The sequence below is a fragment of the Electrona antarctica genome, assembly GCF_951216825.1.
Source record: "Electrona antarctica genome assembly, chromosome: 15".
Lineage (NCBI taxonomy): Eukaryota > Metazoa > Chordata > Actinopteri > Myctophiformes > Myctophidae > Electrona > Electrona antarctica.
In genome coordinates this window covers 3,210,825-3,230,238 of record NC_136796.1, presented here as the reverse complement: position 1 = coordinate 3,230,238, position 19,414 = coordinate 3,210,825, and positions in this window count along the sequence as shown.

The window sequence follows — 19,414 nt, the reverse complement described above, 5'->3', positions numbered from 1 at the left end:
GAAGTGTCCTTGGGCAAGACACTGAACCCCAAATTGCTCCCGATGTGCTGGTTGGTACCTTGCATGGCCTCCGCCGCAATCGGTGTATGAATGTGTGTGTGGATGGGTGAATGTAATGCACAATCTATGTAAAGCGCCTTGGATAAAGGCGCTATATAAATGCACCATTTACCATCTATCTATCTATCTATCTATCTATCTATCTATCTATCTATCTATCTATCTATCTATCTGTCACCGTCAGGGCAGAAACCTCTCATCTACTATTTTCGCAATATCGATCAATCATTATCAGAATATATATTATTTGGTTCTACCAACAACAAACACTGTCTGAAACCCAGAGAGAGAGCAGTGTGTTTGGGCAGGTACATAACGCCACCCACCACTGACTACTGCAGTGTATGATAACTGCTGCAATAAAGGGGAATGGTTGGTAAAAAGGTATTCATTGTTTTATGTCAGGGAAAGTATGTTTCACTGTATATATTTCTTTTCCCTTTTTACCTCCTTTATGATGAATTCCTGTTCTGTCTATAGAAGTGTCTATTTGTACGTCTCTAAATGTTTTGATGATTTGAACATGGTGGACCCTATTGGAAACAAGTGTAATGCTTAATTGGGTCGTCCACTCACAGTTAACAGCCTTTGTATTGAGTTTGTGCTTGAAATGTACTGTAATTCTGCAAACTGTTAATACATTCTTCAATCAATCAATCAATTTTAAAAAGGAAAGGAGAGGTCGCACAAACTCGTAGTCCCGATGCCAAAAAACCTTTTCTTTTACCAACGTTTCGACAAACAGGTTGCCTTCTTCAGGGTGAAAGTGAAAGTATGTTTAAATGCCTTTTTAAATGCCTGCAAGGGTCCAATATTTGGACCCCAGAAACCGTGCTATAGAACAGTGGTTTTCAACCGGTGGTCCCCGGACCACCAGTGGTCCTTGAGAAGGGGTTCCAGGTGGTCCCCAGCTAAATGATGCAGAGTTGGTAACCAAATGGACCCTTTTTATTAGATATTTAACTCTTGAGAGTGTAAAACGATTTACGCTTTTTATGCTCTCAAGAGTTCTAATTATTGTTAAACATCTGCATTACTTAATTTTTGAAGAAGTTTACACAATTAGATTGTGTGTAAGAATGAATTGATATTTTGCCTGTTATCTCTCCACACCAATACAGTATGGAAATGTGGACCAAGTCTTATCCGACAACAACAAATTATTCTTTAGTTTTGGGTCAGAGAGGCTAAATGTCATCAAACGCCAAATAAATAATGGGCCTTGAAATGAAAAGGGTCTACGTCAGGGGTGCCCAAAAGGTAGATCGCGATCTACCAGTAGATCACAAAGGCTGTGCAGGTAGATCACATGACATGCCCCTAAAGAGTATTTCATTTAAATATATTGAAGAAAAAAAACGATTTAAAAAACAAAACAAAAAACATTTCTCCCCCTCTATTTCCCATTCCAAGTGCATTTGTCTTATACTGTACAGAATGTAACACGAACTCTACTATTCCGAAGCCCCCTCAGGTACATATTTAAACTATTTTCAGCAATGGTATAATAATTGATTTGGTGGGTAGATCTTGCCGAGCTGGTCATTTTGAAAGTAGCTCTCAAGTCAAAAAGTGTGGGCACCCCTGGTCTACGTGCTCTTTGAGAAGTCCTGCTTTAGATAACAAGCCCCACAAAAACACAACCTGCTGCAGCTAGCAACATCTGCAGAAAACAAAAGTCTCTTCTAATACGCAGACATGACATGGCAGCAGTGCGTGGCTCCTGCAGCAGGCAAGTCGGAACAGACATGACATGGCAGCAGTGCGTGGCTCCTGCAGCAGGCAAGTCGGAACAGACATGACATGGCAGCAGTGCGTGGCTCCTGCAGCAGGCAAGTCGGAACAGACATGACATGGCAGCAGTGCGTGGCTCCTGCAGCAGGCAAGTCGGAACAGAGTGAGAGAGAGCCTCTGTTTACATGCTTTGTTGGTCCCACCGAGGTGTGTGTGTGTGTGTGTGTGTGTGTGTGTGTGTGTGTGTGTGTGTGTGTGTGTGTGTGTGTGTGTGTGTGTGTGTGTGTGTGTGTGTGTGTGTGTGTGTGCGTGTGCGTGCGCGCGTGCGTGCGCGCGCGCCACCAGTGGTCTTTGAGGAGGTTCCAGGTTGTTCCCCTATGTTGTTGGTAACCAAATGGACCCTGTATAGATCTTTAACTCTTGAGAATGTAAAACAATTTGTTTTATTTCACGCTCTCAAGTATTGTTAAACATCTGCAATACTTAATTTAGAAGAAGTTTACACAATCAGATCATGTCTAAGAATTGTTATTCTGATCAACGTTTGCCTGTTATCTCTCCTAATGGTACCAACAGTGGCCGAACGGATAGCGGCGCGGTCTTGATACCGGAAGGTTCCTAGTTCGAATCAGCCGTCCGACACGTTAAAATTACCACCGCTGAAGTGCCCTTGAACAAGGCATTGAACCACTACGATGAAATGTGTTCTATGAGCAGGGCCTGGCTGGAAACAAGTTCTTGAGCTTAGCCCAGATACCCTGGGTAAATATAGATTTCATTTCATTTCATTTCAACACAGCATGGAATTGTGGACAACATGTTATCCGGCGACGGACAACAAATTATTCTTTAGTTGTGGGTCTGCGAGGCTAAATCAGAGCATACTTATTTACACACACCTCGACAGTGGGTGCAGGGCCAAGGAGGTAGGGCACACATTACATTACATTACATTACATTACATTACATTACATTACAGTCATTTAGCAGACGCTTTTATCCAAAGCGACTTACAATAAGTGTATTCAACATAGGTAGGGAACAAAAACTACTAATCACCAGAAGTCTTTAGTGCATTTTCTGCAAAAACAAGCAACCAAGAGTATACCTAGCGCTAAGGTAAAAGTGCAATATATCAGCTACCTATTTCCTTAAACAGATGAGACAAAATAGCTAAATCAAATGAGCATGAGCTAAAACAATTAAGTGTATCGACTAAACAAGATCCAATAAACAATACAACAATAGAAAACAAGCGTTCGTACAACTAGTTAACAACAAGTAGGTCAGGCAGAGAGGAAGGGTAGTGTTTCCTGAAGAGGTGGGTTTTCAACCCACCTCACACACCATTCTTTTGGTAAAGAATTACTTTATTGAATTAAACGACAACATTTTGATCTTGATAGATCTTCGTCAGGTCAGTATACAGATGCACACACACAGGAAACATCACTTTTATCCATTCCCCTCAGATTGAGTCAGCGAGGCTAGATGTCATCAAACGGTGGTTCCGTGGCTCAAAAAGCCGAATAAATAATAGCCTTGAAATGAAAAGGCTTTTTGAAAGCCACTGGTTTGCTTTACATGCTCTGTTGGTCACACAGAGCAGCGCAGAGCACACTGCCCCCTGCGTTGCTGCTGCTGGCGCCATGCCAACTCCCAGGATCCAAACCGCTGATAATACACACACACACACACACACACACACACACACACACACACACACACTGGCAAAATATAGCCTCACGTACACAAACAACACAGTGGCTATCACAGCATGTCATCACACATAGAGACACACACTTCAAGGCAAAGCACGCACGCGTGCACGCACACATACACACACACTGGCTTGTTTTCAGTGGTGAATAGATGTTGTTTTCTGGGTGTGTGTTGTACAGTATGTGAGAGAATGAATGAAGTTGAACGTCTGAGCTCAGCTGAGGGTCATTGAAAGTTTCTTGTTTGTTTAGAGTTTCATTCATGTGATGTTGCAGAGAGCGTTGTTGTTGTTCACGTTGAAAAGATGTCACGTCATGGCGCGCACACACGCACACACACACACGCTGACGACACACACACACACACACACACACACACACACACACACACACACGCTGACGACACACACACACACACACACACACACACACACACACACACACACACACACACGCTATGACGACTTGGACTGGCAAACTTCCTGCGTTGAACTGAACTGCAAGGTTTTTTGGCTCTGTGTGTTGCTGCATTCTCTCTCTCTCATCTCTCATCTCTCTCTCTCCCTCTCTCTCTCTCAGACCTCGACTTCGTGACTGTGGTCGATAGTGGGTGACCGAGTGATATTATTCCTTGAGGTGAAGAACTTCTTTTTCAGTGTTTTTGGTTTTAGGGGGAGGAGGAGGAGGAGGAGGGGGGTCTCTGGCATGGGATTAGGAACTCTGTGAACTCTGGACATACATTTCCAAGTATGCCTGTGGTTGAACGCGGAGGACACTCCACTCCGTAAGTTAGACTCGTCCGCTGGTTGTCAACAGTGGACGTCCAGGAACCCTCCAGGGTTCCGTGAGGGGTTACAAATTGACCCTTTGAAGGTCTGTAACCGAGATTTTACAAAATGGAACAAAAGGGCCCAGTGTGGGTCAACCTACACGGGGAGGCTGTCAGAATCCTCCATAAAACACCTGGCTGGGACCAGAGTGTAGAGTAGGAGAGTAGCGGCACGCTTTGATCTCGCCGCAAAGCAGGTGCCTATGGGCTATAGTTCCACACATTGCTCCTATGTCTGGAACTATCCCATTGAGACAAAGCGGGTGCCTATGGGCTATAGTTCCAAACATTGCTCCTATGGCTGGAACTATCCCATTGAGACAAAGCGGGTGCCTGTGGGCTATAGTTCCACACATTGCTCCTATGGCTGGAACTATCCCATTGAGACAAAGCGGGTGCCTATGGGCTATAGTTCCACACATTGCTCCTATGGCTGGAACTATCCCATTGAGACAAAGCGGGTGCCTATGGGCTATAGTTCCAAACATTGCTCCTATGGCTGGAACTATCCCATTGAGACAAAGCGGGTGCCTGTGGGCTATAGTTCCAAACATTGCTCCTATGGCTGGAACTATCCCATTGAGACAAAGCGGGTGCCTATTGGCTATAGTTCCACACATTGCTCCTATGGCTGGAACTATCCCATTGAGATAGAATGAGCACTTCCGCATTCCATTGTTACAATGGGAGTCAACGCTAGTGTCGCTACTCTCTTACTAGATTACTCTGGCCGGGACAACAGGTCCCACACTCTTCTACCTCCCGGTTCCCAAACGGTGTAATTTACTCCCCATTGCTACTAGGACTGCAGAGTCACTCCAAATCTGTCCACCGTAATCTGAAGGCTCAACTTCACAGGCTACACTTTCCCCAGCCTTGACGACCATGCAGTCAAACGTTACAAATATAATTTAGATGGCAGGTTATTTAGATCCGTGCCAGGTTCATTTGTTGACCTTCATATTATTCGTTAGTTTTCAATGTACATTATTATTTATGATCCTAGATTACTGAGTCTCTGCATTTGATGCATTGGCTTCTGTTTACCTTGCTTACTGTAAATTGCTCTGGATTAAATCATTGCAAATTCTACCACATCATTGTCTGTCTCAGGGGTGGGCAACTTTGACAATGGAGAGGGCCACTATATTTCCACATTCTCTCCAGAGAAAATAGCCAATCTACAAGCTACAATTCAATTTGAATTGAAATCCTGAATAATTGTTTGCTGTTTTTGAATTGGAATCCTGAAAAGTTACATTTTAATTTAATTTAATTTCAATAGCATTTAGTTTACTAAACATTAACTAAACATTGGACATAAATACTGTACGCGAGGAGGAGGGGGGGGTACTGTACGTGAGGAGGAGGGGGGGGGGGGGGTACTGTACGCGAGGAGGAGGGGGGGGGGTACTGTACGCCAGGAGGGGGGGGGGGTACTGTACGTGAGGGGGGGTACTGTACGCGAGGAGGAGGAGGAGGGGGGGGGTACTGTACGCGAGGAGGAGGGGGGGGGGTACTGTACGCCAGGAGGAGGAGGGGGGGGGGTACTGTACGCGAGGAGGAGGGGGGGGGGGTACTGTACGCCAGGAGGAGGAGGGGGGGGGTACTGTACGCGAGGAGGGAGGGGGGGGGGGGTACTGTACGTGAGGGGGGGTACTGTACGCGAGGAGGAGGAGGGGGGGGGTACTGTACGCGAGGAGGAGGGGGGGGGGGGGGTACTGTACGCGAGGAGGAGGGGGGGGTACTGTACGCGAGGAGGAATGCTCACACAGGAGAAAAGTCTGGTTTTATTGGCCACAGCAAAGGCCCCGTAGCTCTCGTTTAGCCGCCTCTCCCAAATAAACATGTCCTCACCCTCCACGGGGTGTTAAAGAAACCCCGACAACCGTATAGGCTGGTTGTGTTGCAACGCCGTGCTGGGGGGGGGGGTGGGAGAAGGGAAAAGTGAGGAGGTTGAAAAAAACGGCAGCCGCCCTCGAGCCTCGACTCGTGGCTGTGAGGTCGTAAACCCGGATAAATTAACAGGATTATACTCGAGCGACGCCGAGCGCCAGGTCAGGTTTTTTGTGTGCTGTTGTATTGTATAACAGGAAGGCGTGTAATGCAACACGGCAGGTCAGATGTTTAGCGAGTTATTGAGGGAGAAATGTTTGTTTTTTCGGGTTTTTTTCAGAGGTTGCGCGCCTGCCCTGCAGTATCTTATCAAGATGCATCATCACACGTAAACAGAAAACACTGCATATTAATTGTCCTACTTGCTCCCGCGTGGGGGAATTCAGTTTCAGCTCAACCCAGCTGATCGCGGAGCTAAATAAATGGTGCGTTTATATAGCGCCTTTATCCAAGGTGCTTTACAATGTGCATTACATTCTACGCACGCACGCACGCACACACACACACACACAGTCACACAGTCACACACTCACGCACGCACCGATGGCGTCACTAACTCTGAGTTAGTGACGAAGTGTCCTTGAGCAAGACTCTGAACCCCTAATTGCTCCCGATGTTCAGGTTGGTGCCTTGCATTGTTTCCTCTGGGATTGAACTGGGAACCTTCAGTCTGGTTCCCACATGGCCTATACGTACCTTGTCTTGCTCAAGGACACTTAGTTTGACTAATGCAGTCATGATTGGACCCGTTGCTGTCCAGGCCTGGAATGGAACCGGGGACTCCTGCTCCCCAGGCGGGCTGGGCTCTCTAACCCAGAGGTTCTCAGTGTTTTGGCTCAGTCAGGACATCCCTGTAAATTACCTTTTTATCCACGGCACCACCTTTTGTCATTAACAGTAGGCCTACGTAAATATATATATAAATCTCTCCCCCAAAGATACAGTATGTCACGAGCAAAACTGGAGAGAATATTTGTTTCCATTATCGGACAGACTGAAAATAACTTTCATTCTTGGGCGTTGCACTTAAACCCCAGCATTCCTATTTTGGGGGGAACCGAGCATTCGCCAACAAAAGCCGAAATACAAGCTCACAGTCGAGTCACAATGTGACTCATTGTGAGCTTGTAGATCTGCTATTTTTGGTGAAGAGACTTGTGTACTGTGGAACCCAAGTGAGGTTTAACTCTGGTCCGTTTTACTATAGTGTAAGTGCTTAAACTGAAGTGATACATTCCAATTAAATATCATCAAAGTATTCGGAGGGACCACTTTGAGGACAACGGACTGACTGCTCTAATCATTCAGCTTGGTTTTGCCATGCTCACCTGCGGGTTACCGTGCCAGTTTACAAGCATCAAGCCCCTCTATCTCTCCTGTCCTCCTGGCCTGCCAGTCACACACCACCACCACCACCACCCCTCCCTCCACCACCACCATCCCCACCTCCCTCCACCACCACCTTCCACCACCACCGCCACCACCTCCCTCCACCACCACCACCACCACCACCACCTCCCACCACCACCTCCACCACCACCACCACCACCTCCACCACCACCACCACCTCCCTCCACCACCTCCACTACCACCACCACCTCCACCACCACCACCACCTCCACCACCACCACCACCACCACCACCTCCCTCCACCACCACCACCTCCCTCCACCTCCACCACCACCCCTCCCTCCACCACCACCTCCCTCCACCACCACCTCCCCTCCACCACCACCACCTCCACCACCACCCCTCCCTCCACCACCCCTCCCTCCACCACCACCACCACCACCACCCCTCCCTCCACCACCACCACCACCACCTCCCTCCACCACCACCACCACCCCTCCCTCCACCACCCCTCCCTCCACCACCATCTCCTCAGCTCACTGACTTTTATCTCCCTCTCTGGCAGTGCTTGAGTTGCTTCTTAACATTTTATCATATCGGGCATCAACCTCTCAAGTCACCCTCCCTTTCCTATTCCTCCTCTTTACCCACTCTCCCACACACACACACACACACACACACACACACACACACACACACACACACACACGACACACACACCCCTCTCCCCGCTCCCTCTGTGAGTCCAGCTCGCCCCGAGGGGAGGAGGGGAGGTATGTAAATTGTTATCCCATTGATGTATGTTTTCCCTCGCCTGCTATCCATCCATCTTAATGGACTCATTTCCCCTTTCTTCCCCTCACATGCCCTGCAGAGACGCTAGCAATACGCGGGCGCTTGTTAAAAAAGAATGTGCGTTCTTTATCCAAAAGTTACTATACCCTGACTGACCGGTCGGTCGGTCGGTCTCCCATCAAATAAAACGTTCTGTCTGTCAGGTGGAAACCTCATATGTCAAACTAACTGTAACTTTTCTGGATTCAAATTCAAAAGTAGCTCATCATCTACAAGCTTCGTGTCGCGTTTCGAGCTTGTGGAGTTTTTTTTAACTTTGTTTTCATTTCAAAAAATGAAACATGAACAATGAAACAGAAATCAAACAAATGTGAATGCAAGAAAACAAAAATACATAACAAAAACAGAGACAATAAAAGAAAAACAGAAAAACAACTTGACAAACTTCAAAAATACAGCATTTTTCAGACAGTACAAGGCAAGGCAGGGAACAGCAGGAGACATGACTCATAATATACAGCAGATATATAACATTAATTGTCACAAGCCCGGCCTGCATCCAGCCCTTGCTCGCACCCCGAGGAGACAGAAGCTCCGGTGATCCCCAGCCCGCCACCAAGTGACTGGCCAGAGGCCGATCATGCTTTTTGTGTGACGATGTATGTCTTATGATCAAGTAGGACGTTCGTTCAATCCGTGCATTCACGAAAAACAGTCAAACACAAGAAAAGCTAGAATATGGAGATCAGAGGATTCTGCCTGACAGCAACGATATGCTATTATGATGAATTGGATCATGTCCTTTTGCAAACATAACCTTTCACATATTGTTATTGGAGCCATCAGGATTTTAACCAGTCCAAAACCTTAACGGTTCCCTCTTCTCATCGGTCCGATTCCTTAACGGTTCCCTTTAAGCATTCCTATATAGGGGGGGATTCCAAATGGACCCTTAGAAGGCCTGTAACTCTGAGAGCGTACAAATGCACCCTATTTTAATCTCTGATCTATATATATATATATATATACCCCTACCGCCACCTGTCCTTCCCTCCGCTTAACACCTAGATTAATCTGCACACTTCCAAACGGAGATGAATGTTGCCACGCTTTAATTGCTCCCTGCGGCCTGCAGTTAATTAAAACTGTGTGTGTGCGTGTGTGCGTGCGTGCGTGTGCGTGTGCGTGTGCGCGTGCGGAGCCAGACACACACCGAATGCCAGAGGTGGCGGGGAGAGGCTGCGAGAGGTGCAGGTGAAGCGTGTTACCCCCGAGGAGTGTTACTTTTGCTAAATGTATCGCTACGGTCTTTTTTGCTCCTACTTGATCACACTACAGCACTGCTGAGTCTGACACTCCGGCCGGTAGAGTGTCGGACTCATGGGTGTAGGACTGTTCTATGCACTACTGTTCTAGGACTGTTCTATGCACTACTGTTCTAGGACTGTTCTATGCACTACACTGTAGTGATACTGTAGTGACTACAGCATCACACTCATGAGTGTAGGACTGTTCTATGCATTACAGCATCACACTCATGAGTGTAGGACTGTTCTATGCACTACTGTTCTAGGACTGTTCTATGCACTACACTGTAGTGATACTGTAGTGACTACAGCATCACACTCATGGGTGTAGGACTGTTCTATGCATTACAGCATCACACTCATGAGTGTAAGACTGTTCTATGCACTACACTGTAGTGATACTGTAGTGACTACAGCATCACACTCATGGGTGTAGGACTGTTCTATGCATTACAGCATCACACTCATGAGTGTAAGACTGTTCTATGCACTACAGCATCACACTCATGAGTGTAAGACTGTTCTATGCACTACAGCATCACACTCATGAGTGTAAGACTGTTCTATGCACTACAGCATCACACTCATGAGTGTAATACTGTTCTATGCACTACAGCATCACACTCATGGGTGTAGGACTGTTCTATGCATTACAGCATCACACTCATGAGTGTAGGACTGTTCTATGCACTACAGCATCACACTCATGAGTGTAGGACTGTTCTATGCATTACAGCATTTTACAGTTTTGGACATATGAGGTTGACGCGACGGAGACGCTGTTCTTTTCTTGGACGTTCTTCACACACAAACACAGACTTAAGACACGCACCACACGTTGGCTTCTTCCACCCTGACGGTGTGAGAATATAACTCGTTTTCCGGGTACAGGCCGTGAGGGCCGCCGCAGCTATTCGCATCAGCATGAGTCAATTTCATCGAGTTCCGCTTGTTGTGCTGCTGTTGATGTTCCGTTTTGAGTTGGAAAAACTAGACACGCAGACAGACAGGCAGACAGACAGTCAGGCCCTGGACGACCGAGAATAAAGTGATATGATTCCGTCTATCCGCCCTGTGGCACTGACTGCAGTAGATGGAGCTCTGTATTGAGGCGAGGGTCATTGTTTTGTGAGAGAAATATAAGCTACCAGAAGCGACTGTAGGCCGTCGTGAACACATCTAACTCATAATATAAGCTACCAGAAGCGACTGTAGGCCATCGTGAACACATCTAACTCATAATATAAGCTAACAGGAGCGACTGTAGGCCCACGTGAACACATCTAACTCATAATATAAGCTACCAGAAGCGACTGTAGGCCCACGTGAACACATCTAACTCATAATATAAGCTACCAGAAGCGACTGTAGGCCCACGTGAACACATCTAACTCATAATATAAGCTACCAGAAGCGACTGTAGGCCGTCGTGAACACATCTAACTCATTCCCTTTTAACGCATTCCTCTTTATGTTCCGCGGACGGCTCTGTGATTATCAACAGTCGAGGGACCGATCTTAGCGGAGATAAATATTCTGTGACTACTTTAAAAGGTAAAGGAATGCGAAAAATATATATTAAAAAGCTGGCACTGGCAGTGGGTGGTAATTTATGATTTATGATTTATGAGCTGGCAGTGAATGAGTTGAACCTATACAGTACATACAGTACCAATACATATAGGCTATTTGAAAGTAGATATTCTCAAAAGAATCTTGAAATAAAATGTGTAATATTTGGAAGTTTATTTATTTTTAATCCTAATATAACAACACAACAACACATATGGTACGGGGGGGCTCCCTGGCACGAAATATTTTCAAATGTGTGTTAGGGACAAATACATTGTCAAATTAATTTGAGGGGGTCCATGACATGAAAATATTTGAAAACAACAAAATAAGCAACTACACTTTACAAACAAGCCCCCCCACCCAAAAAGAAAACACGACCCACAACTACACTACCAATATTTTTCAAGCGACTTTACAGAAAAGAACATGCCCAAAGTCGCTTATAATAAGCAGACATGGCAACGCTGTCGACGGTTAGCTGCGTGCGCGCGCGTGCGTGTGTGTGCGTGCGTGTGTGTGCGCGCATGCGTGTGCGTGCGCGTGTGTGCGCGGTTGCGCGCGCGTGCGCGTGTGTGCGCGGTTGCGCGCGCATGCGTGTGTGTGTGTGTGAGAGAGTACTGTACTTATCATGCATTGCCTCTCCGAGTGGCTGTGTGACCTGTGGGTTAAGTGTGTAGATAGATGGGCACTTCCTCTTACCCGTATAATACGGTATGTTATGTAATGGATTCCCATCCAGCTGTAAGTGGTTCGTATTCAGTTGACATTGAGCCAGATGTGTTTCTTCCACGTGATATATACAGTCCTTATAGAGTACTGTAGGGTACTTTACTGTATCAGAGATATACATTATACAGGCCTACAGAGTACTGTAGGGTACTTTACTGTAGCAGAGACATACAGATATACAGTCCAGAGTACCGTTGCCGTAGGGTACTTTACTTACCGTGGGAGGCCGTGAGCATGTACTGTACTGTACTGTACTGTACTGTACTGTACTGTACTGTACTGTACTGTACTGTACTGTGTGTGTCTCTACACGTATACAGTACAGTTTGAGAAATGGACATTATGGGGACCATTTTTCCTGTTTGTTTGATTGTCTTGTTAGATTCAGGCTGGGTTCATACTGTAGTGGTGCGATGCCATCACGCCACACCCAAACTGTCAATTTGTGGTTATTTTTATTTTAGCATGTGTGCTGAAACCTGTGTGGTTTTGATTGCGAGAAATGTTGAGGTTTCGTGCGTGCGTGCGTGCGTGCATGTGTGCGTGCATGTGTGTGTGTGTGTGTGTGTGTGTGTGCATGTGTGTGTGTGTGTGTGTGCATGTGTGTGTGTGTGTGTGTGTGTGTGTGTGTGTGTGTGTGTGTGTGTGGGTGTGTGTACATGCGAGTGAGTGGCCCAGGTGTTAAACACAGCTTTTCTTCAGCTGTGTGGTCTAATTATATTAGCCGCTCTGGTGCCATGTGCTTGTGTGTGTGTGTGTGTGTGCGTGCACGATCACACTGCATCTTTTGTGTGTGTGTGTGTGTGTGTGTGTGCATGTGCTCATGACAGCGTGTATTTCTAGCAGTGTGTGCGGTGCCTGTCACACTCAGCGTGTGTGTCTTGTTATGGCCTCCCTGGTGTGTGTGGTGCGTAACATCACGGGTCAGCGCCTTTTCACACAAATCAGCTACCGTCACACACCTCCATCCATCCATCCATCCATCCATCTAGCCTGGGTTCCAGCCTGAATCGCTGTGTTCCGTGAATCTGTTTGGTCACTCGCTACTCAGTCTGGAAAGGGCCCTATCTCCAAGGTAGGTGGGACATGTACAAGGGTGGCTTCTGATTGGTCTGTGCTGCGGGTTGGGGGAAAAGAAAACACCCACCAGTTTGACGTCGTATCAAAGCGCACTGTGCAGCTACTACTGTTGTCCTGCAACGTCCCCTTATCATTCACTAAACTCACCCCACACAGCTACTGCTGTTGTCCTGCAACGTCCCCTTATCATTCACTAAACTCACCCCACACAGCTACTGCTGTTGTCCTGCAACGTCCCCTTATCATTCACTAAACTCACACCACACAGCTACTGCTGTTGTCCTGCAACGTCCCCTTATCATTCACTAAACTCACCCCACACAGCTACTGCTGTTGTCCTGCAATGTCCCCTTATCATTCACTAAACTCAACCCACACAGCTACTGCTGTTGTCCTGCAACGTCCCCTTATTCACTAAACTCAACCCACACAGCTACTGCTGTTGTCCTGCAACGATCCCTTATCATTCACTAAACTCAACCCACACAGCTACTGCTGTTGTCCTGCAACGATCCCTTATCATTCACTAAACTCAACCCACACAGCTACTGCTGTTGTCCTGCAACGTCCCCTTATCATTCACTAAACTCAACCCACACAGCTACTGCTGTTGTCCTGCAACGATCCCTTATCATTCACTAAACTCAACCCACACAGCTACTGCTGTTGTCCTGCAACGTCCCCTTATCATTCACTAAACTCACCCCACACAGCTACTGCTGTTGTCCTGCGACGTCTGTCTTATCATTCACTAAACTCACCCCACACAGCTACTGCTGTTGTCCTGCAACGTCCCCTTATCATTCACTAAACTCACACCACACAGCTACTGCTGTTGTCCTGCAACGTCCCCTTATCATTCACTAAACTCAACCCACACAGCTACTGCTGTTGTCCTGCAACGTCCCCTTATCATTCACTAAACTCACCCCACACAGCTACTGCTGTTGTCCTGCAACGTCCCCTTATCATTCACTAAACTCAACCCACACAGCTACTGCTGTTGTCCTGCAACGTCCCCTTATCATTCACTAAACTCAACCCACACAGCTACTGCTGTTGTCCTGCAACGATCCCTTATCATTCACTAAACTCAACCCACACAGCTACTGCTGTTGTCCTGCAACGATCCCTTATCATTCACTAAACTCAACCCACACAGCTACTGCTGTTGTCCTGCAACGTCCCCTTATCATTCACTAAACTCACACCACACAGCTACTGCTGTTGTCCTGCAACGTCCCCTTATCATTCACTAAACTCAACCCACACAGCGACTGCTGTTGTCCTGCAACGTCTGCCTTATCATTCACTAAACTCACTCCACACAGCCGCCCCACAGACGGAGGGGGAAGCCACAGAGAAGGCCCTGTCGCCCCAGGTTGGGTGCCTGTTCTTGGGGACCTCTAAGGCCCTGGTCGCCCCAGGTTGGGTGCCTGTTCTTGGGGACCTCTAAGGCCCTGGTCGCCTCAGGTTGGGGGCCTGTTCTTGGGGACCTCTATCGCCCCAGGTTGGGTGCCTGTTCTTGGGGACCTCTAAGGCCCTGGTCGCCCCAGGTTGGGTGCCTGTTCTTGGGGACCTCTAAGGCCCTGGTCGCCCCAGGTTGGGTGCCTGTTCTTGGGGACCTCTATGGCCCTGGTCGCCCCAGGTTGGGTGCCTGTTCTTGGGGACCTTTAAGGCCCTGGTCGCCCCAGGTTGGGTGCCTGTTCTTGGGGACCTCTAAGGCCCTGGTCGCCCCAGGTTGGGTGCCTGTTCTTGGGGACCTCTAAGGCCCTGGTCGCCCCAGGTTGGGTGCCTGTCCCTGGGGACCTCTAAGGCCCTGGTCACCCCAGTTTGGGTGCCTGTTCTTGGGGACCTCCAGGAGGCCGTATGGCATCACTGGTCCTGAGAGAACAGGGACAGAACATGTAGCTCGAGTTGGTCAGGGGAGCGGACCGGTTCGGGGGAGTCATGTTGTGGAGTGCCTTGTAGGTGATGAGCAGCATGTATAAGTGGAAATAATGCATATGATGAAGTTGTCTGCTGACAGACCATCACCACACGCACGCACGCGTGCACGCGCGAGCGCACACACTGTGTGTGTTCTAGAGTCAGTCCAGGTGGCCGTCATCCTCAGATAGAGTTCAGGGAACGGGAAGCATGCGTGGCATGCGTGGCTCGGGGCAATGAATGCGTTAAATGCTACCTGTCAGTCAGGCCTGGGCGACATGTCTGTCTGTCTGTCTGTCTGTCTGTCTGTCTGTCTGTCTGTCTGTCTGTCTGTCTGTCTGTCTGTCTCCTCTGTGTCTGTCTGTCTGTCTGTGTGTTCTGTGTGTGAATCAATGAACTGTCCTACTTTCTAGCGTTCCACCACTAACTCTGTACTCCTGGATCTGTTCCTGCTGGGTCTTTTAACCACATGAACCCTTTAGCTAGTGTCCCCGTTCTGGGCGTGTCATGTAGGCCACTGGTTCTCAACCTGTGGGTCGGGGGCTTCCCACATGACTGGCCTAACCCATTTTGGACGGGAACCCCTTTTGGTGTTTTAAGCATTATGTTATAATTTAGCTATTGAAAAATAGCAGATCTACAAGCTCATAGTGTGCCACCGAGTGGCGCGCTACAAGCTTGTAGGTCTGCTATTTTTGAAAAATCTTGAAAATGTGTCGCAAATCCTTGAATATATATTTCAGAGCGAACATTTTGAACTAAAATATTTGCTTCTGGGGGGGGGTCCCTGGAACTACATATTTTGAGATGGGGGTCCTTGGCCCAATAGAGATAATTCTGGGGGTCCTTGACATGAAAAAGGTTGACATAGACATAGAAACATAGGTTTTTCAGAAAAATGTTAGGATTTAGAAGCCTCTTTTTTATCGACCTCAGTCCAAAATGGGTTAAATGATGTGTGCTCACAAGTAACGCTGCGATGCTTTACGTGTGAGCTTGTAGATCAGCTATTGTGGGAGCATGACTACCGGCACCCAATTACTCCAGACTTGAGAGAAGGAAAATGGCCTAAAAAGTAGTAAAAAAATAAATAAAGAATTGCATTCATCTAAAATTAGCGTTCCAAAAGTTTGGGTGCAAGCACACGGTGGGTGATTTTTGAGCGAGCAAAAACACGAGCCCATGCCAGCACTTCATTTCCGTTCCTTTGATATCTTCGGGGACTTTGAGCAGCTGGTGGGCAGTGGCCATCAAAGTGTCACTTCAAAGCAGGGTCGTTTTCGTCGACTAAAACTAAGACGAAAAATGTTCGTCGACTATCTTTTTTTCAACTGACGAAAACTAAATGGAAACTAAGCTATGATGACTAAAACTAAGACTCAATATATTGGCAAGTTCGTAGATGAATAAAAACTAGACTAAAATGTTAGGAAGGGGACTAGTGGACAAGAGATCCAGTATACGTCATTTTACACTTGGTTGCATGCTGAAAATAGCAGATCATCTACTAAAATATGACTAAAAACTAAATGGCATTTTATTCCAAAGACTATGACTGAAACAAAAGGTGCTGTCCAAACCAACCCCATAGCTGGGAGGAGGCCAGAGTCCTTTGCAGGTTATCCAGGGTGAGATCACGGTGGTGGAGTGAGTCTCTTGTAAGGTGTGTATTTCAGGACGCGGTGTGTCTCCCCTGTGAGGTGAGGAGAGGTGACACCGCAGGTCATTCCTCTGTGTCTCCTGTGAGGTGAGGAAAGGTGGTGTGTCTCCTCCTGTGAGGTGAGGTGAGGTGAGGAGAGGTGACACCGCAGGTCATTCCTCTGTGTCTCCTGTGAGGTGAGGAAAGGTGGTGTGTCTCCTCCTGTGAGGTGACGTGAGGAGAGGTGACACCGCAGGTCATTCCTCTGTGTCTCCTGTGAGGTGAGGAAAGGTGGTGTGTCTCCTCCTGTGAGGTGAGGTGAGGTGAGGAGAGGTGACACCGCAGGTCATTCCTCTGTGTCTCCTGTGAGGTGAGGAAAGGTGGTGTGTCTCCTCCTGTGAGGTGAGGTGAGGAGAGGTGACACCGCAGGTCATTCCTCTGTGTCTCCTGTGAGGTGAGGAAAGGTGGTGTGTCTCCTCCTGTGAGGTGAGGTGAGGAGAGGTGACACCGCAGGTCATTCCTCTGTGTCTCCTGTGAGGTGAGGAAAGGTGGTGTGTCTCCTCCTGTGAGGTGAGGTGAGGAGAGGTGACACCGCAGGTCATTCCTCTGTGTCTCCTGTGAGGTGAGGAAAGGTGGTGTGTCTCCTCCTGTGAGGTGAGGTGAGGAGAGGTGACACCGCAGGTCATTCCTCTGTGTCTCCTGTGAGGTGAGGAAAGGTGGTGTGTCTCCTCCTGTGAGGTGAGGTGAGGAGAGGTGACACCGCAGGTCATTCCTCTGTGTCTCCTGTGAGGTGAGGAAAGGTGGTGTGTCTCCTCCTGTGAGGTGAGGTGAGGAGAGGTGACACCGCAGGTCATTCCTCTGTGTCTCCTGTGAGGTGAGGAGAGGTGAGGTGAGGAGCGGTGGTGTGTCTCCTCCTGTGAGGTGAGGTGAGGAGAGGTGACACCGCAGGTCATTCCTCTGTGTCTCCTGTGAGGTGAGGAAAGGTGGTGTGTCTCCTCCTGTGAGGTGAGGTGAGGAGAGGTGACACCGCAGGTCATTCCTCTTTACTGGCTCTGCCGTCTGACACAATCACTGTTTTGATAGAGCCCGTTAAAGTGTTGTATAGCCCTGTAGCTCGCAGGAAATCACATTAGGATTTCATTTGATTTCAGGCACAGACAAAAACGAAATGTGATTTCCGCGACCGAGGGCTGGTTTACAACACCAGGCTAGTATTGATACAAGAGCAAGATTACAGACATGACAAAATGATTTGTCTGCGCCAGGCCGAAAGGCATGGCCGAAAGGCATGGCCGGGATTATGTAATGCAGGTGTATGGGCAACTGGCGTCCCAGGGGCCACATGCGGCCCCCATCTTCACTTAATGTGGCCCTCAGGTTAATATCAGAATACTGATATAGTATTGATTTCAGCTGTTACAATTCCAAACCCGCTTTAATTACTTCATGACTAGTATTAAAATGACTAGTACTTAATGACTATAGTATTAAAATGACTAGTATACTTAATGACTAGTATTAAAAGGTTATTGTCTTTTTGTGTCCAATGTAGTTATTTTAACAGTTTATAAAGTTAACATAACTATAACTAAATGCAGTTGAAATTCAATAAAAAAGGTTACTTTTCAGGATTCCAATTAAAAAATAGCAAAACATTATTCAGGTTTTCAATTAAAATATAGCAAAAATAGCTGATCTACAAGCTCAAAACGTGTCGCATAGCGACGCGTTTTGAGCTTGTAGATCAGCTATGTTTTGCTACGACAGTAATATGCACTGTGTGGCCCCTCTGGAGTGAGTGTGGAAATATATTGGCCATCGCCATCGTCAAAGTTGCCTTGTCCGTAGAAATTCTGAGAAGCACTTACCGGTATCTTTGCGCTGCGACCATAGAGGCCAATGTCATATACCAGGGGTGGTATATGTACCATTGGCCTCTATGGTCACAGCGCAAAGATAAGTGCTTCTCAGAATTTCTACGGACAAGGACGTCCATAATTGTATTTGGAGGAAGACTGTTATCTCATGGGATGAGGGTCAAAAGGTGTTGGCCGCTTGGGAACCGCTAGGTTCCCAGCAAACTAGAATAAATATATTGACAATTTCGTCAACAAATAAAAACCAGACTAAAATGTTAGGAAGGGAGTAGGGACTAGTGGACAAGAGATCAAGTCATTTTACACTTCGTTGTATGCTGAAAATAGCCGATCTACAAGCTCACAACGCGTCGTGCTGCGATGCATTGTGAGCTTGTAGATCTGCCGATCTGCCGTCATCACGACGGCATCAAGGCCCGCCAAAACACATTTTAGTCGACTAATTCAACTGAATATTTAGTCGACTAAAATCTTATGATATTTAGTCGACTAAAACAAGACTAAACACTAAAACATTCCAGGTGACTAAAATGTGACTGAAACTAAATGAAAATGAAGACTATGACTAAAACTAAAATCAAAATTGGCTGCCAAAAACAACACTGGTTCCCAGTTAGACCCCCCCCCCCCCCCCCCCCTCAGACAGAGTCAGTGTCAAAGTGTCCTTGAGCAAGACGCTGAACCCCTAATTGCTCTAGCCATTGGGCCAGTGGGGCCGTGGCCCAGGGGCCCTTCCTTGGCTCTCAGGGGCCCTTCGGGGAAATTAGACCGTGAGGTATACTAGGTTTGACGCCCTGCAGAAAAGGGCTCCTGGGGCCCTCCATTGGCTGTTGATTTTGTTAAATTTAGGTTAAAAAGATGATAAAACACGAAAATGCGCGCTATGGGGCCCC